This window comes from Zingiber officinale, chromosome 5A, assembly GCF_018446385.1.
Source record: "Zingiber officinale cultivar Zhangliang chromosome 5A, Zo_v1.1, whole genome shotgun sequence".
In the NCBI taxonomy this organism is placed as follows: domain Eukaryota; kingdom Viridiplantae; phylum Streptophyta; class Magnoliopsida; order Zingiberales; family Zingiberaceae; genus Zingiber; species Zingiber officinale.
The window spans coordinates 138,228,068-138,249,056 of NC_055994.1; positions in this window are offsets into that span (position 1 = coordinate 138,228,068).

Here is a 20,989-nt window from a genome sequence, read left to right on the forward strand (position 1 = left end):
AGAGCTCCCGCACGTCCACCGAGGCCTTACGTCCACCCCATACCCTGTGTCCGTCCGTTTAAAGCTTACCCCGCCATACATCGCTAGCCTAAGCATCGTCTTCGATGGGACAAAGTAACACCTCGTTGTCGACTTGGAGTATGGCCAGCATAGGACTTGACAATTGTCATAAGATGTTCTTGTCCTTACCGGCCAGTGTCGGGCGTCACGCCGGATGAGTCGTCCGTCCGCCAAGATTCTCTTCTCTACCGGACGTCCCCTTACATCACGTCCCCTCTTCATCGACATGCGGAGATTCTGAAGATGTTATAGGGACTACTAGCAAGATAGTTACATTGTCTTCGGACGATCATGACGTCCGCTCGGCCCTTCGTTACTGTTCAATCGAGCGCCGGAACCCCGATCCCTGTCAGGGCGCCTTTTTATTATCGGATGTTCATCGGTCGGCCGGTCGGGAGGCCGAGTCATCCTTCTCCCGGTTGACCGGTCGGTCTGCCCTTTTCTCATGAGTCCGGTCGGCTCACCCTTCTCCGATGGACCACCTGGCCCTTTGACTTCCACGTGGCGTTGACCCCTCGCTATGGGGTCCCGTGTTCTAACCGCCGGATCAATATATATATGGAATTAATATATGGATATATATTTATATATGAAACTAATGCAATGACTTAGTATTAAGAAACTATAATATTAATTATATATGTTACCATGTGTATCCAATATAAACATAGATATATAAAAATATAAAATTAGTATATGGATGATCCGGCGGTAAGAATGGGGGACCCACAGATGGGGTCCCGTCCGAGCGGAACCAGAGATTACCCAGCAAAAGGTTTGGGTTTCCGACGCCAAAGCAGAAGAACCGGAGCCGAATGGCCGAGCGGATATTCGCTCGGCTCGGGATATGATATGTCAGCAAAGGCATGATAATTAGACTGTACGCAAGATGTCACTATTAAAGGCCCCACCATCACGTCACGGAAAGGTTGATACAGTAGCAGTATGGTCTTATGGATGACCTTCTGACAGGCCCACACCTAGGCATGGTCGAAAGCAGGTGATCGCTTCGATTGGTGTGCCCAGGCTCCTTCGAGAGGTCTATATAATGCCTCCATTTCTTCAACCGGAGGTACACAAGTCTACATTTTCTGAGCCACTTTCTTATTCCTTCGCCTAACTTGAGCGTCGGAGGGTCGTCGCCAGGACCCCCCCCCCCCCCCGGCTCGGTTTTGTTGCAGGTTCGCCGGAGCACTCGAGGATCCAGCAGGGAGCGCCATATCCCCAGCGTCCATTGAGCCTGGTTCGGACAGGATCAATGGATATAGACTTCTATTTAGACTTAGTATTAAGTTTTATAAAAATAATATAAATGATTTAGCATTTATAAAATTAATTTATGGATTTTTATATATGTAGATATATATGGAATTATATTAAAAATAATAATAATAATAACAAGATACAAATTTATAAAGACTTAGTATTTACATAATTTAAGTGTATAAATTATCCTTTAAAAAAAATATGGAAATGAAATATAAATAGCATATATTATATAAATATAAATTATATATAATATAAAAAAATAGATAAGATTTAAAATAACGTATAACTAAGAAATATTATATATAATATAAAATATATACTATAAATCATATAGTATAAATAAAGGTTAAACATGTAAGAAACTATAACGCTTTAATTTTATATATATATATATATATAGGACATCCGGATGCCCGCGACCCACACATTCAATTTGATATTTAATTTATTTTTTATTTTTTTACCATTGTCATTCTCGTTGCTATATGCCGAATGTGCCAGCACTCCTCGCCTCTGGCCGGCCGGCCACCATCCATCGATCGCCCTGCCTCCAGCCTCCCGCCACCCGCCACCCGCCGACCACCCAGCGGCCACCCACTGACAGCAAGAATCCCGGTCGAAATCCGACCACAATCGCGGTCGCTAGCATGGTGGTTGGATCGCAGCCGGATTTCGGCCGGATTTCGGTTGCAATCCTGCTGTGAACCGGCGGGGTCTGGTAGCGACCGGATTCCGGCCGAGATGACACCTGATTCCGGCCGCGACAAGAATAAATGGACCGGATTCATGTTATAGTTTGGACGCGATGGCGCCAGAATCCGGTCGCTTTGACACCGGAATCCGGTTGCTATGGCACCGGAATCCGGTCGCTATGGCACCGGAATTCGGTCGCTAAGGTGCCGGAATCCGGTCGCCTGCCCAACACGATCGCGATAGCGCTGGATTTATGCCGCGATCCCCGACGGGTTCACCCCATGGCCTATAGTGTGGGTGGGTCCAGGCGGCCGGAGGCCGCCGACGGTGGGCAGATAGCCGGCGGTCGGGCGAGGATGGGTGGGTGGCGGTGGGCGATGTGCGGGTGGTCGGCCGCGAGGCGCTGTGACGAGGAGTGGCGAGAACGAAGAAGCAGGAGAGAAAAAAAAGGGAAAAGTTACATTTAAAAAATTAAAATGAAAATGACATGTCAAAGTCCATAGCAATCCGTAGAAAATAGTCCGTAGCATAACAATTCTCTCTCTCTCTCTCTCTATATATATATATATATAGTAAATTTGATGACTTGGTATATAGGAATTAAATGACTTAATATTTAGGGATAAAACTTAATATAAAGTTTTAGAGATTATTCAGAAATAAAATATATTATAAAATTATATAATATACATTATAAAGCATAAATGAAATTAAATAAGGAAAAATATAAGATATAGAACGTGTAAAATTTCATATAAATAATATATTATATTGATCCCGTCCGGAAGCTGAGTCGGATGGAGGCGGGCCTTGATGTACTGGAAGTTGACGGAAAGTCGCCGCAGCGTCGGATCTACCTGGCACCCCCCGGAAAGGTTCGCACGAGCGGCTGACGAAAGAAGATGACCAAGACGATGACACTGCTACTCTGCGCACACTCAGACGAGCTCACGAGTCGTTAGAGACCAGAAACCAGGAAAAAAAGTCCCCGGGTCAGGCCCTCCGACGCTCAAGTCAGGTACTATTTTCTCATAAAGCACAGAGAAAGGACGAAAAGTAAAGACTAGTGAGAAATGACGAGTGAGTGTACCTGCATAAGGGACAAAACATCGCTTTTTATACAGCAACTGATGTTTCTGAGACCTGGCGGGCGTCAGGGAATGTCGGCTGTCAGGCTTTGTCTGACGATGAATGACACGTGGCTTCTCCTGATAGGCTGGCGATAGAACCAAAGGAGGAATGAGCCCTGACTGTTAGCATATTCTCTGACACACTGATTATTCTCTGACATTCTCGACGGATGTTTCTGGGACCTGGCAGGTGTCAGGGAATATCAGTTGTCAGATCTTGTCTGGCAGTAAATGACACGTGGCTTCTCTTGATAGGTTGGCGACAAAACCAAAGGCGAAGTGAGCCCCGACTGTTAGCATATTCCCTGAGAGACTGATTATTCTTTGACATTTTCTGACAAGTGGTTACGATTCCTTGGCTTGCTTGTCTTTTAGTGCCTGGACGCAAGGTCTGCATCCTGACTTGCCCCGGTCCATTGCTATCCATGGCTTACTCCTTCCGACCTGCTCGACCGATCTGTTTCCTGACCTGTCTTCGTCTACTGTGATCCAAGGTTTGTATGTTCCAACCTGCCCGACCAATCTGTTTCCCGACCTGTCTTCGTTTAGTGTTATCCTTGGCTAGTACGACCTGTGTACATTCTGACCTGCCCGACTAATCCGCTTCCCTGCCTGGTTTCGTCTATCGTTATCCATGACTTGCATGTTCCAACCTGCCCGACCTGCCTCTGTCTACTATTATCCATGGCCTGCACGTCCCGACCTGTGTACGTCCCGACCTGTATGCCAGGTCTGTATCCCGACCTGTATTTGTCTACTGTTATCCATGGCTCGTACATCCCGACCTGTATGCCAGGTTTGTATCCCGACCTGCACTTGTCTACTGTTATCCATGGCTTGTACGTTCCGACCTGTATGCCAGGTCTGTATCCCGACCTGTATTTGTCTACTGTTATCCATGGCTTGTACGTTCCAACCTGCACGATCGGTCTATTTCCCGACCTACATTTGTCTACTGTTATCCATGGCTTGTACGCCCCGACCTGTATGTCATGTCTGTATCTCGACCTGCATTTGTCTACTGTTATCCATGGCTTATACGTCCCGACCTGTATGCTAGGTCTGTTTCCCGACCTGCATTTGTCTACTGTTATCCATGGCTGGTACGTCCCGACCTGTACGCCAGGTCTGTATCCCGACCTGCATTTGTCTACTGTTATCCATGGCTTATATGTCCCGACCTGTATGCTAGGTCTGTATCCCGACCTGTATGCAGGTCTGTATCCCGACCTGCATTTGTCTACCGTTATCCATGGCTAAGTTTAGCTAAGACTTTAAGGATACTTAGATAGTTAATCTAGGTATATTTTATTTATGCTAAATCTTGCCATGATTGTTTGCCCATCATATGACATCATGTCTATTTTTGCATTCATGTGTTATTATGAAAAATCCAAAAATACCATGTCATGACATTCATACATCATGTAGCAATAGGATATTTTCTTTTGAAAATTATTTTCTTTTGATGTATGCCATAACATAATCATGCATTAAGTTTAATTCCTAGTAATTAAGGACAAATGGCATCTAATGACACTTATTGACAAGTGACATCTTGGGTGGATGTCTAATATCTCTAAAATGCCTAGATAGATATGCATGATCCCTAGAATAGGGCAAAACCAAATTTTACATCTCACAAAGAACTATAAGGTGACTTGTATGTGTTTAAGTGCATATTATATACAAGTGAGATGTTAGGATGATGAACAAAACTCAAGATGTTGATTCAGTGCATTCTTTTGAGTTTTAGGTTCATCAAAACACATAGTTATGTGTTTTCCCATCATTGGGAAAGCTAATGTACAAGTCATGTGCATTAAGCCCAAGGAATGTGATGGGATATTGGTTTTGAAAATGGTTTTAAAATGTTTTTGGAAAACCTTGGTGAAGGCTATCTTTTGATAGTAATCACCATTGAATAGTTAGACACAAACTTGAAGAAAAACACTAAAGTTTTTGCAAGTTTTCAAGTTTGTGTCAATCTTTGAAAATATGATGTATTTTCATGAAAGCTATTTTTCCATGATTAAGTATGCCTAAATAATGTCTACGAAATTTCATAATTTTTGATTTTGTAGAATTTTCTAGGGGTTTCGAAGTTGACTGAAATGGAACTTCAGCAACTATCGCTAGATCGATCCATGGATCGATTGGGTTCTCGAATCGATCGTGTTATCAAACCAATTCAGATGATCATTTGGATCGATCGATCCGATGATAGTCTGAATCGATCCGTGGATCGATTCGAGAAAGGTTCAATCGATTGGAACAACTGTCGATCCAAGTTGCTGATTTTGGTGGAAGGCTGATTTGACATCTTTGAACCTCTTGGTCTAGGTAACCATTCCAACCCTTAAATACATTTGTATACATACAAAGGGTGTTTTCATGTTGAAAACAAGGATGGATTGGTTAACGAAGACTAAGTAGAAGTTTAGGTTGAGGTTGTTTCAAATTTTGAATATTTGAACCTCAAAACTTCAAATTTGGGTTTCCTAATGTTTTAGGATTCAAGTCATTGTTGGTGCAATGACAGTACCAACATGTCTTTAGGGAGGGACTCTTTAAAGACATGAAATTATTTTCATGAACCTTGGAAGGTGGTTAACATACATTGTGAACTTGCTCAAGGTTGAGCATTTAAACTTGAAATGGGGAGAAATGGGGTGGATATCCTCATTATTTCAAGTGGACACTCAAGTGGTAGATGCTCAAGGTTGGGTAGTTGTCTACATTGAGGAGAAGTTAAGGATAAATGAAGGGTATGGGACCTTCATTATCGTGTTGATCATGAGTGATGTTGTGAACAACGATGAGCAACTCTTCGGGAGTCTTCAACAAATGGATTTGTTGAAGTGTGCACAGAATCGTTGATGTGTGTCCAGCGATGGGTTGATGTGTGCCAATAGGGGAGAATGTATGGTTAAGCTTAGTCCTTCATTACCTATGGGAAGGTCATAGGGGAGAATGAAAGGACTCATGAAGGGAGTAAGCTTTCATTACCTAGAGGGAGTTTGCCCTCTTAGGAGGAGAATGAAGAGCTTAATTTATGCTTTCATTACATAGTGGCATGAAGAAGGAGGCTATGGGATTAGCCTAACACATATGGGATTGTAAGTGTTATTGTGGTATTGTCGAACATCAAAGAGATTGGTGCAATATCCCTCGGGTCAGGTTGACACAGGTAACCAAGCTGAGTCTTGGTTTGGGTTTAGATGTTTGACAATAAGATGATTGAAGAAGAGTCAAGTAGGTCAAGGTTGGTTGGATACTTGACTGGGAAGTCCTAACTGGGATGTTAGGCAAGTGAAAGTCCTAGTGGTGAAGCTAGGCGGATGGAAGTCCTAGTGGTGAAGCTAGGCGGATGGAAATCTGGTGAGTGAAGCTGGTGAAAATCACGGTGAGTGAAGCCGGTGAAAGTCCTAGTGGTGAAGCTAGGCGGATGGAAAACCCGGTGAGTGAAGCGGTGAAAGTCCTAGTGGTGAAGCTAGGCGGATGGAAAACCTGGTGAGTGAAGCCGGTGAAAGTCCTAGTGGTGAAGCTAGGATGGAAAACCACGGTGGTGAAGGGTGAAAGTCCTAGTGAGTAAAGCTGGCGGATGGAAAATCTGATGGTGAAGCTGGGTGAAAGTCACAGTGAGTGAAGCCGGGCAAGGAAAATCGAGATGGATCAAGGATGATCGGACATCGAGTTCAAATGAGGTCAAGGATTGTTGGATTGGCATGAAGAAAAAGTCAAGTAGGTCAAAGGGATTGATTGGATGGAGAGAAAAGTCCAAGTGGGTCAAAGGATTGACGGACACTTGGTAAGGGAGTCCTAGCGGTCAAGGGTGATGCTAGGCATGACATACCAACAGGTCAAGGTTGACCGAATGTTGGTTAGGGATGTTTGGGACTTGGTTTTGGACAAAAGTGCTTGGATCGATCCGTGGATCGATCCGAGGCCTAGTACTCGAGCACAGCGATCCACGGATCGATCCGTGGATCGATCCGAGGTCTCGATCGATGGATCGATTGGGCGCCACATGACAGCGCGGATCGATCCGTGGATCGATCCGTGCGCTCGCGCCGGTACAGGCGCCCGGATCGATCCGTGATCGATCAGCCTCCCGATCGATTGGAACATTCGAATCGATCGGGATCCGACCGTTAGGCGTCGTTTAAAGCGCATGGACGTGGTCTTCGGCATCTCTTCGAGCTCTTCTCGTATTCATTCCAGCCTCCACGCTCTCTACAAACACGTGATCGCGCTTGAAGGTTCTTGGAGGCTTTCCAAGTCAAGAGGCGGATCTATTGCAAGAGGAAGAAGTTAGGTTAGGGTTTTACTGACATCTTGTAAGCTTTTGCTTAACTTGTATTTCTTCTTCTTCTTGTATTGAGAGTGTTGTAGGGCTTCGCATTTGGTAGTTACCATAAGGAGTGTTATTCATAGTGGAGGGTGTGTGTTGGTGTGGATCCTTGATTAGTCACCTCTTGTGAGGTGGATACCAAGTAAATCCTAGTGTTAGCGTGTTTGTGTTTGTTCAGATTTTCCGTTGCACATCAAGAAGAAGCAACCAAGAGCAAAACGAAGAGCCGACGAGCTATTCACCCCTCTAGCTACTTTTGGTCCTAACACACTTGCCATTAGTAGAGTTCACCTACAATAACAGCTATCATTCAACTATCCAGATGACACTGTTTGAAGCGTTGTATGGTAGGCCTTGTCGGACACCCACCCTCTGGGAGGAGGTTGGGGAGACCCAGCTATTAGGACCTCATAGAGCTCAGCAGGAGGCAGAGTTAGTCCACACTATTAAACGGAGGATGTCCGAGGCACAGGTCTGCCAGAAGAGTTATGCCGATCGGAGACGGAGACCCCTGGAGTTCTCTACTGGCGACCATGTATTTCTGAGAGTTTCACCCACGAAAGGGGTGAAGAGATTTGGCCTCCGAGGAAAGCTAGCTCTACGATACATTGGACCTTTTTAGATCTTGGAGAGGATTGGAGTGGTAACTTACTGTCTGGCACTACCACCATCCCTGACAGGCGTTCACGACGTATTCCATGTGTCTATACTGAGAATATACGTAGTCGACCTAATACATGTTCTGTCAGATATACCAGTTCCCATTCAGCCTGACGTTACCTACGAGAAGGTTCCGATACGGATTCTAAACCAAAAATAGCGTCAATTGTGAAACAAGACTATCCGATTGGTTAAAGTCGGATGGTAGCATCATTCTGACGAGAAGGCTACTTGGGAGGTCAAGAATACGATCCGATCTCGATACCCCCATCTTTTCACTTGAGGTATATGGGTTAATTTTCGTTCAACATTTATACTGTTTAGTTTTTGCTAGTACTTGCTGATGGTAAATAACAAAATTTAGGGACCAAATTTTTATTAGTGGGGGAGAATGTAAAATATGGTACCCCAAATATTAATTAAATAATAAGGTTAAATAGAGGAATAACCTTAACGGAATTTTATGAAATTTTCTGGAAACTTTTTGGAGGTCGTATGGTGTAGGTTATGGGGATAAATATTGGGGGTAGGAGAAAACATATTTAAGCTACCCCATTTATGCGAGGAAAAGTTTAATTTTTCCTTTTCTTTTTTCTTTTTCATTTTTCTTTTTCTCTCCTCGCGTGCCCTAACCGACGTTGTTTCCTTCTCTTCTTTTCCCCGACATCGTCCCCTTCCTTCCTTCCCTAATCGCTTCGACTTCTCCACCGACAGCGCCTCCTTGCCTCGATTCACCTCCTTTTGCGCATAAAACAGTGACCAAGAGAAGCCGACACTTCTCTTCCTCCTCTTCTCCTCCTCCCTGAGCTCGCGACACCTCTGACCCTTTTCCCCTTTCTTCATGTCGTTGTGCTCTAGTTTCCTGATGTCGATTTCTTCCTCTCTGCCGAGGTTGTGTCGTTGCCATCCACTGCGGACTCACACCCGACATCGCCGAGCTCACTTTTTCTTCATCACATCGCCGTCGACGATACTTTGCTTCCCCTCTACCCTAGTGCCAGCAGCCGAATCTCTTCCACCTCCGGCCGCTACAGGAGCTAGTCAAGCAGTGTCAAGCTTTTCTCTCGCGTATCTGCCCAAGAGCCCTCCAGTCGATAGCCTCTGATTGATCGATGTTCTTCGTCTCTCCTGTGCAACTCTGTTTCATTGACGAGGACTGATTGAGGGTAGGTTGTCTAGCTTATAGTTGGTTTGGGTACTTGGTTTGGAGGTGAGATTGCTAATTTAGGGTCTTTGGTTGGTGGACAGCAGCTTCGTCTACTTCCAGTAGCTACTCCTTCTGGCAGCAAACACCCTAGCAGTGAAGTGGCTGTGAGTTTGAGGTAAGGTGTAGAGAATTGAATCTTTTCTGTAGATCATGGATTTATTTGTAAATTGTAGAGAAATTATTTCTTTTATTGTAGTGCACACAGATTTGAAGCTAGGAAAGGTTAGGAATGAATGATACTAGAACTTATATAAGTTTAAGTTGATTTTGTAGAGATTTGAATCTAATTGAATAGTGGAATGGTTAGTGTTAATGGAGCTAACCCTAATTGACCATTGAGTTATATTTAATTGGGGTTAAATTATGGATCTAATCTAAGATTCGGATTAGACTCAAGTTATGTAGCTAACCGAGATTTAATAAATGAATTAGGGTTCTTGGTAAATAGGAGTTTGGTTTAGCTATTTGATATATGTGGGAGTAGCTAAATTAAATGTGTTGTTACAAGACTTTGATTTATGACGAGCTACCTTACGTGGGATCACTTTTGGCATGCGCTATTTTTGAGGCGAATACCTTGACTTATCTCTTTTGATAATGTCATGTTGATATGCGTAGTAGGTTATAGCCTCTAGTAATAATTATATTTATCTTTGCTTGGGTATGTCATTACATCATACCTGTTGCATGCTTTCTGCATTTATGTTTTATACTCTCTTGTTTATTTCCATGATTATTTATGCTTATAGAGGTAGTGACATACCATGCCTTATGAAACACTGGACTAGACATTTACCATATCTGACCCGTGTACCTAGATCTGTTTATTTGATCCATCTATTTTTGGTACATGTTTTACGGAGGTAGATATGGTCAAGTTTTTCATATTTAGTGTCATGCACCATCTTGCATGATTGCATGCTGAGTGATTGGTAGCCCCATTATTGTTGAGCTCATCGCCAGTTACATGGATCTGCACACACAATCACTCATGGGTTAGTGGTATATCAGGCAAGATGTGTGACAGTTTGCTCTGTCAGTGCTCCGCTGGTCCACTCATGGGTAGCGTGACGCAACGTTGTAGCACGTCAAGGATCCCTCCTGTGGACTATCTTAGGGAGATGAGAGCACCTCCTCCAAACTGCCCAGGAAAACCAGGAAAATAAGGGTCCGGTAAATTGGGTTTTTCACCCATTAAACCAGGTTTTCTCGTGATTCACCCTGAACCAAATTTGTAGATCTTGAAATTATCTTCAATTTGATACTTGGATCGAGCCCTGGCTCCAACCGGGCTGAAAGTTATGACGGTTCAAAATTTGGTCTGCAGTCTGGGCGGAGGTCCAGTTGAACCTGCAGTTGGGAGGCACGGTCGTGCCATTTAGCATGGGAAGACAAGTCTCTCTCTCTATTAGACCTGAAGAAAAGTTGTAGATCTTGAAGTCTGATACATTTCGGTATAAAGATCATCCAAAAACTCAAACCGAGCGCAAAGTTATGGCCGTTTTACGACCAGTCTGCAATTTGCCCAGAATTCAGCACACCTCTGTTTTGGCGTGGCACGACCCGTGTTCTTCATCACACGGCCGCGTGGAATCCACACGGCCTCACACGGCTCCCTCTCTGGTTGAGTCACAGGACCGTGGCGTTCTTCTTCTCTGCCGAGGCCACACGACCGTGTGGATTCACACGATCGTGGCCTTCCTTGCCTCTGGAAAGTTGGCAAATGACACGGTCGTGTGCTGCTTGGCCACGGGGATAATGGCTCGGCCGTGTGGGTCACATGGCCGTGGCCTTTCTTCGCATGTGGTGCTGGGACGGTCGTGCCATTTGGCACGACCAAAGCATGTAATGGCCACACGGCCGTGTGGCATACACGACCCACACTAGATTTCTTCCGGAGTTGTTCCCGTGTGCGTTTTAGCTCTATTTTCGCTCCAAATAGCGTCCTGTCAATCAAAACAAGCAAAGAGCATATCTTTGAACAAAATATAATGGAAGTATGACATTACAATGAAATATGGTGCAATAAACATAGATTATGCTAATGAAATACAAGTAGATGTGCATCAAGACATGCATAAAAGTATATATAACCTACGCGCATCACACCCAGACTTAAACATTTGCTTGTCTTCAAGCAAAACCCGCAATCTAGATTCATGTGGTTAAATAGTGCATCATAATCTCTAGCAAGTCAATCTAATCCTATCAAATGATTTCATTAGTGAGCAAGATACAAAAGTAGTTTGAGTATGGCCTAAATAGTAGTCCTCCATGCTCAGTGTGAAAGTGGCCTAAATTTATCAAGTTTCAATCCCTAAGTCTAGTCAAGTCATCATAAAATTGAGTTCCTTATGCTTCCGGCGATAGGCACTTACCTGCCACACGCAAGGTTCGTTCCCCACAAAGAATGTTATGCATCGTCTACACAAGGTCTTAAAGGAATACTCAGTATCAAGAGAAACATAACATTCATTTCCCAAGTAACCTAACTCGGTCTCAAAGGGGTGAATTACTAGTTTCCACTCACGATAACTGTTTTTTATCTCTTATTTTTCTCTCTTTGTTTTTAAAATATCAAACTTGAACAAACTTTCATTTGGGGGAGGGATTGATTTTTCCAAATGAGCTTACATGATCTGAGTTTATCCAGTAACCAAAATGTAGTTGAGAGGTCACCATAGAAGCACAAGTACTAGTCCAATTCTATGAATCATGACTATTTTAGAGTTATCAACCATCAAAAATAGGCATAATGTATAGAGATCCTAAAACAATGCCAATACTTAAACTCTTATAGTAAAAACATTGCTCACTTCATGCTATCATAGATATAAAAAGATAGATCACTAAACATAATAGCACTATAAGTAACCAATAAACCACATGGAATCTAGAATAAACGTGCTAGTATTTTGCAATAAGGAACAAATAATCATGATATGATGAATGATGCAACTAGTAAATTTTATTATACAAAAAGAAAAACTAAACTAAATGCATCTAATGCATCCCCCTAGACTTAAACTTTTCATTGTCTCAATGAAAACTAAAAACAATGTGGAGGAGATTTAAAGTAAGAGAAGTTACCAAGAGATAAGCTCCAAATAGTTGACATTCATGTTTTAAAAATACTCCTCTATCCAATGCTCACATCCCTCCACAACTTTAAATTCTACAAAAAATAAGATAGACAAGAAAAATTAAGTAGTGGATATGATTTATTATCAATGAAGTAAAAAGAAACTAGAAAGAACTAAAGACATAAAAGAAAACAAGGAAAATGAACTTGGATTGCCTCCCAAGAAGCATTTATTTAAGGTCATTAGCTCGACCCCTTAGTAGACTCATCGAAATCGTGATCTTGCCGGAGTGAGAAACTTCCGGACTTTTCTTCCAATGACCCTATGTATTTTGAAGAGAGTTGTCATTATAAGAACAATGTAGTGCATCACCGCTCTCTTCATCTTCGTCTCCTTAAAAGTCCTTTCCGGCGGTCGGAGATGGTTCAATGTGAGCATCCAATTATTGGCCTCTTGAAAACTTGCACACCTAAAAGAAAGGCCGACCTCCCACAAGCATGTAATAAAAGAAAGAACTAGAACCATATTAGTATAAACTAAGTATTTATCAAAAATTGAATCACATCCAATAAAATCAATTATAGGTACCTCTATGAAATTTTCTAAAAGATCACAAAAAATACTAATCTTGCATTGTTGAGATGTACCTGAAAGTTCTAAACAAGTGGATGTGACATCTTCAAAATTTTGTAGTGGTTCTAGCTCTGGTTCGAGTGGTGGTGCCTCTAAAAGTAATGATTCTTGGGGATTTGCTTCTATTGCACAAGTCCCTACACAATTATCATCAACCAATTCCATATTTGCAAATTCCATAGTATCGATTGGTTGTGCGACCAAGAGAGGTGATCCTTGGAACATTTCCTCCATAGTACATGTCCCTACACTTTTTGTAGGACCGTTGCAGCTGGCTGGAAGGGGGGTTGTTGGATATCCTGTAAAAACAAAAGCAAACGAACAACCCTTCCTCGAACTCTTTAAGCTAACACTTGTATATATAAAGTAAGCCGATAAATTAAAAGCATAAAGAAAAAGCGAGGCACAAGGATTTACTTGGTTACAACCGATGTGGTTGTTAATCCAAGGAAGATTAAGCTCACTAAAAACTCCTTCAAGCGGAGAATCCTCGTACAGTGTTGAAGTGCAAAAATAGAAGCTCAACTCTAGACTAAAGCTTACAAGCGTTGGAATTACAATTCAGAGTTTGTTATAAAGCTTCTGGACCAAGGCTCTATTTATAGCCTTGGTCGGGGCGCCTGGAAGGGTTCCGGGCGCCCTAGGGGGATAAAACTTTATCCCCCAACGTTCAAAATGCATTAGACGCGTTCTGGTCAAAACTGCTGGTTCGGGCGCCCGGAGGGGTTCCGGGCGCCCCGGGCTTGTCTGGGCGCCCCGAACAGTTCCGAGCACCCCAGACCCTAAGTCAACTCCGATTGACTTTTTTGGCCTCGGTTGGGTGATCTCTGCCATCCAGAAAAGGGCTCGCCCGAACCCAACTTCCGGTCATCTCGAGCAGGCTTCCCTCCGGCTTCTCGTCCCTCGGAATCGCTGCGTGTTTCCTTCTCATCTGCCGGCGTACTCATCCGCAGTCTTCGTCCCTCAGACGCACCACGTGTCGTCCTTCTCGCTAGCTACGTCTCTTGCTACCCGAGCAATCTTCCGCTCCGGCTTTCGTCCCTCGGAACCACCACACGCTTCCTTCTCGTCCACCGGGGTACTCTTCCGCAGCACCTCGTCCCTCGGACTGCCGTCCTTCTCGCTAGCTGCGTCTTCCGCTCGACTACCTGTGTTCCTAAGCTCTTGCACACTTAGACACAAGGTTAGAAACACACAGGACCTAACTTAACTTGTTGATCACACAAAAACAACCTTGGGGTTCCAACAATCTCCTCCTTTTTGATGTGATCAACCCAAGTTAAGCTAGGGTCAAAATAGACGTAAAATAAAACTAACTTAGTTTGCAATTTAGTGCAAAAATATAGAAACATTAAATTTCAAAATTTTGTAATTTTTAATTTTCTACCTCCCCCTATACTTATACTTTTTCTTCTCTCCCTTTGATCACATAAAAAATTGGGGTTGCAAGAAAAAATCTAAGGGTTGACACTTAGAAATTTTATAAGAATCTATTTCAATGATTTTATGGAAAATATCTAAGTCAAGAAAATTTTCTAAGTCAAAAATAACTTTTGAAAAATTTCTAAGCATTCATTATCAAGAAAAAACTTTCTAAGCCGAAAACTTTATGCAAAAAATTTAAAACAATTTTTGAGAATATTTAGAAAAAATAAAAAAAATTCTATGCATTTATTTAATTTTTAATTCTCATTATTTTATCAGTAAGTTTTAAATTTTCATTTTAATTTATCATAACTTCTTAAATCATAATTTTTTAGATTTAAGGCAACAAATATTAAACATACTAAAAATTTTATTCGATCTTTTAACATGTCATTTTCTGTTATTTTTGATTTTCTACTTCACAAAAATATTTCAATAACTTAAATTCTAACTTGATAAAATTTTTCGACAATATAATTTGTAAAAATTCTTTCGGCAATGTGCAAAATTCGTTTGAAGAAATATTTTGTAATTTGCAAGAATTTTTTAACAAAAATTCTAATTTGCAAGAATCTATTGCAAGAATTTCTTAATCTGAAAAACTTTTTCGATGATTCAATTTCTAATTCGCAAAACTTTTTCGAGAAAGTAATTTGTAATTCGAAAAAATATTCGAAGAAAGTTTTCGATAATATTTCTGATTTGTAAAATTCTTTTGACAACATAATTTGTGATTCGTAAGAATCTTTTGTCAAAAAATTTTGTGATTCGAAGAATTCTTTCGATAAGTTAATTACTTGTTCAGAAGGTGGAGACCATACCTGACTTACCTTGTCAGTAGTTGATTCTCCCCCTATCGAGTTGCTTTCTTTTGAAGTCTCTCCTCCTTTATCGGTGCTCATCTGGGATGAGCTTTCTGTAGCTTCGGGATGGAGTTCGGCTGTCTCGGCAGTTTCTTCATTCTCGGACTGTTCTGTCGGCGGCTTGATGTTCATTGAGTTGTCGGCTTCCAAAGGTTCTTCGTAGAGCTTTAAGAACTTCTCCCAAAGTTCTTTTGCGCTTTTGTATTCTCCGACTCTATTGATATCTGCATTTGGTATTACAGTTAGAATGTGAAATTTAGCTCGCGCGTTTGCCATAAACTCCTCATGTTGCTTGTGAGTCCAGAGACGTTTATCGATTTCTTCTCCGTAAGCGTTCTTCGGTTCTTCATAACCAATTTTAATTATTAAAGAAATACCAAAATCTAAATTTAAATATACCTCCATTTTTTTCTTCCATGAAGAAAACTCCCCCTCGAATGCTGGTGGATATTCACTAGCTCCGACCATCGTTTTGTTGCTTCAGATGGCGGTTAGTCCTTCTAAGGCGTCTCGGCTCTGATACCACTTGTAGGACCATTGCGGCCGGTTGGAAGGGGGGTTGTTGGATATACTGCAAAAACAAAAGCAAACGAACAACCCTTCCTCGAACTCTTTAAGCTAACACTTGTATATATAAAGTAAGCCGATAAATTAAAATCATAAAGAAAAAGCGAGGCACAAGGATTTACTTGGTTACAACCGATGTGGTATTTAATCTAAGGAAGATTAAGCTCACTAAAAATTCCTTCAGGTGGAGAAGTCTCGTACAGCGTTGAAGTGCAGAAAATAGAAGCTCAACTCTAAACTAAAGTTTATAAGCATTGGAATTACAATTCAGAGTTCGTTGTAAAGCTTATGGACCAAGGCTCTATTTATAACCTTGGTCGGGGCGCCTGGAAGGGTTCCGGGCGCCTGGGGGGGATAAAACTTTATCCCTTAACGTTCAGAACGCATTAGACGCGTTCTGGTCAAAACTGCTGGTCCGGGCGCCCCGGGCTGGTTTGGGCGCCCCGGACTGCTCCGGGCGCCCCGGACTGCTCCGAGCGCCCCGGACCCTAAGTCAACTCCAGTTGACTTTTTTCGCCTCGGTTGGGTGATCTCTGCCATCCGGAAAAGGGCTCACCCGAACCAAACTTCCGGTCTTCTCGAGCAGGCTTCTCTCCGACTTCTCGTCCCTCGGAATCGCTGTGTATTTCCTTCTCGTCCGCCGACATACTCATCCGCAGTCTTCGTCCCTCGGACGTACCGCGTGTCGTCCTTCTCGCTAGCTGCATCTCTTGCTCCCCGAGCAATCTTCCGCTCCGGCTTTTGTTCCTCAGAACCACCGCACGCTTCCTTCTCGTCCACCGGGGTACTCTTCCATAGCACCTCGTCCCTCGGACTGCCGTCCTTCTCGCTAGCTGCGTCTTCCGCTCGACTACCTATGTTCCTAAACTCCTGCACACTTAGACACAAGGTTAGAAACACATAGGATCTAACTTAACTTGTTGATCACACCAAAACAACCTTGGGGTTCCAACACTTTTATCTACCACATCATCATTATAAGTAGGGAAAAGTCCACTAACACTAATGTAATCAATAGAGGGATCAACAACATTATTAGAAATTTGAAGTAATATTCGTAAAGCTAAAATCCCCCGTTGCACCATTAGCTCTTCAGAAACTTGTGTTGTGGTCTCCAAATGACTTGGAGCAGGAATATTTGTGTCTTGGGAGTCCTCCAAGTCAATCGGCTCATCTGGTTGTGAATGATGTGGTCTATGTTAGGACCTTCGGATAGCGGCTAGAGAGGGGGTGTGAATAGCCGACCCCAAATTCGTGTTTCTTTCTACAAATCAAGTTAGCGCAGCGGAAAAATAACAACAGAAACGTAAATGGAGAAATCAAACCTCAAGCACAGCGATGTAACGAGGTTCAGAGATGAAACTCCTACTCCTCGGCGTGTCCGTAAGGTGGACGAAGCCTATCAATCCGTCGGTGGATGAAACCCCGGATAACCGGCTAATATGAACTCCTTCTGGGTGGAGAAACCTCACCACAAAGTCTTTGCAACAGCAAAACAGAGGAGTACAACAATAGAGGAAACAAACAAGAACAATAGAAATTGTAAACACACTTGCTTGCCTTCTCGTCGGAGTCCGTTGATGAAGCAGCAGCTTCACGGCTCCAGCAGCTAGAAAACCAGCACGAAGCTCACGTGAAGCTTCAGCAAACCGAGAGCTCAGCAAAGCTCAAGTCGCAGTTAGGAGGAAGAAGCGTTGTTACTGTAGAGGCCCTCGACCTTGATATATAACCTGCGAAGAAGAAGACAGATAAACTAGCCGTTGTGTCGCAACGGCTATGGCCTGGACCGATCAGGCACACTCCTGATTGGTCCAGGAGTGTTCTGATCGGTCTTGGGACCGATCAGGCCTTAGGTTGATCGGTCCCCAGACCGATCAGCCAACTCTCTGTGAGAGTTGGCCTCGTCTCTGATCGGTCTGTGGACCGATCAGGACTCAGGTGGATCGTGTTGGTGCAATATCCCTCAGGTCAAGGTTGACCTGGGTAACCAAGCTGAGTCTTGGTTTGGGTTTAGATGTTTGACAATAAGATATTGATTGAAGAAGAGTCAAGTAGGTCAAGGTTGACCGGATACTTGACTGGGAAGTCCTAACTGGGATATTAGGCAAAATGAAAGACCTAGTGAGTGAAGCTAGGCAGTAAGAAAAGTCCTGGTGAGTGAAGCCAGGCAGATGGAAATCCTGGTGAGTGAAGTCAGGTGAAAGTCCTAGTGAGTGAAGCTAGGCAGATGAAAGTCCTGGTGAGTGAAGCTAGGCAGATGGAAATCCTGGTGAGTGAAGCCAGGTGAAAGTCCTAGTGAGTGACGCTAGGCAGATGGAAATCCTGGTGAGTGAAGCCAGGTGAAAGTCCTAGTGAGTGAAGCTAGGCAGATGGAAATCCTGGTGAGTGAAGCCAGGTGAAAGTCCTAGTGAGTGAAGCTAGGCAGATGGAAAACCCTAGTGAGTGAAGCTAGGTGAAAGTCCTGGTGAGTGAAGCCAGGCAAGGGAAAATCCAGATGGATCAAGGATGATCGGACATCTGGTGCTGGGAAGTCCAAGTAGGTCAAAGGATTGACTGGATACTTGGCATGAAAGAAAAGTCCTAACGTGTCAGAATGAAGTGGTGGGACCCATACTTAAGTGTGGGCATCATCCCAATGTGAGAGGTTGAGGCAGTGCCTGTACAGGTAGGAGTCGAATTAACCGGTCAAGGGAGTGACTAGATGCTAGGCATGACATACCAACAGGTCAAGGTTGACCGGATGTTGGTTTGGGAGGTTTGGGACTTGGTTTTGGACAAAAATCAAGTGCTGGATCGATCAGTGGATCGATCCAGACCTGTCCCAGCGAACAGAGAGCCTCTGGATCGATCCGTGGATCGATCCAGAGGTCCCAATCGATCAGTGGATCGATTGCGCGCAATAAGCGCTGGATCGATCCGTGGATCGATCCAGGCGCTTTTCCAGAGCACAGAGGCGCTCTGGATCGATCCGTGGATCGATCCAAACCCTCCCCGATCGATTGGGAATATTCGAATTGATCGGGATCCGACCGTTGGCGTCGTTTATAGCTGTAGGCGTGTGATGGCTGCGGCATCTCTTCACGATTTCATCTCAGATCTTCGCCAGCTCCTCTACAGCACTCTCAAAGCTCGTGATCGCCAGTTCTTGAAGGTTCTTGGAAGCTCTCCGAGTCAAGAGGCGGATCAAAGGCAAGAAGAGAAGCTAGGGTTAGGGTTTTCTGCATTCATTGTAAGCTTTGTGCTTGTATTTTGTATCCTTTCCCTCTCTTCTTGTATTGAGTCTTGTAGGGCTTCTCCACCCTTGGTAGTTACCATAAAGGAGAGTTTTATTTAGTGGAGGGTGTGTGTGTTGGTGTGGATCCTTGGATTAGTCACCTCTTGTGAGGTGGATACCAAGTAAAACCAACCGTGTTAGCGTTGTGTGTTTGTTTCTGTATTTTCCGCTGCACATATTCTTGAAACCGAGCAACGCCGAGCAACGAGCGAACGCGACGAGCTATTCACCCCCCCCCCCTCTAGCTACTTTTGGTCCTAACAAGTGGTATCAGAGCAAGGCCGCTCTTCACCGGAATCATCGCCGGAAGGGTCAAGCATATCAAGAAAAGCTAGAGGGTGAAGAAGTTGGAGCAAATTCTTCAAGTTCAAGACTTTATCAAGCTCAACTTCAAGATGCAATTCCAAGATGGGCTTGGATTTGACACAAGGGTGGCTCCACCATATTCATCTACAAGCTTCGATTCTTGGAAATCAAGAATCGAAAATTTTCTTATGATGGAGATAGAGCAATGGTTTGCTCTAATGGAAGGCTTCAAGGCTCCAAGAAATTCAAAGGGCAAAGTTCTAAAGAAAAGCAAATGGAGCCCGGAACAAGTCGAAAGGTGCGAGGCAAATGACAAAGTGACCAAGCTTTTGGTCAATTTATTGCCAAGCACCATTCTTTGCAAAATTGGAGAATTTGAAGATGCAAAGGAACTTTGGAGCAAATTGGCTAAGCTTCATGAAGAGATCCCCTCCACTGTACAAGATCATGAAGAATCCAGAGAGGGTGACTCTTTGGAGCAAGACCAAGAGGAGGACATCGAGGTTGAGAGATGCTCAACCTCCGAAGAAGAGGAAATCCAAGAAGCTTCATCCTCAAGGGAATGCAACGAAGGGAACAAGGAGGGAGCATACTCCTTGCTTCATATTCAAGATGATGAAGCCTCCACCTCTAGGATTGAGGGGGAGCAATCTTTGGTGACACCGGATCAAGAGCAAGAAGAATCGTCTACATCCGGGTCAAGAAGAGAAGAGGATGAAGAAGCTTCCACCTCCACAAGTCAAGAAAAATCAAATGGAGGAGCATCACTATCGGATCAAGAGGAAGCCTCTACATCCACATCACATGGAGGAGAAAGCGCCACCCCTACACAAGAAGGTATAAATGTTTCAATTAAAAATAAAAATCATATAATATGTTTTGAGTGTAGGGAAAGTGGGCACTACAAGAGCAAATGCCCTAAATTGGCCAAGAAGAAGGGCCAAGTGGCACAAAAGGGCAAGGAGAAGCCCAAGGAGACCATCCCCGGAACAAAGAAGAGCAAGGAGCACATCGTGTGCTTCTCTTGCAATCTAAAGGGGCATTACCGAAGTCAATGCCCTAAGGGGAAGAAGGTGGTCAAGGCTCATGGAGGAAGCTCTAGTCAAGGGGGAGCCTCTAAGGTAAAGAAGAAGGTAACATTTATTGAGCCTACTCCTTTACATTATGGTAAAAAGCATGATAGTTCAAATTTATATCATTTTAATGCTATTTACCATGAAAATAGAAAGCATGATGGCGTTAAAGAAAAACATATAGCTTTTCATGCTAAAACTACTACACCTAAGGCTAGGATTGTAGGTAAAAATCTAGACGAAAACTCTAAGGATTTTAGATACAAGCCTAGAAACAAAAATGCTCATGGGTCAAATACTAAGGACTTAGTGAGAGAAAATCAAGTCTTGAGGTCAAGACTTGATAAAATGGAAAAGGCCCTAAAAAGGATGGAAAATATCCTATTAGGGCA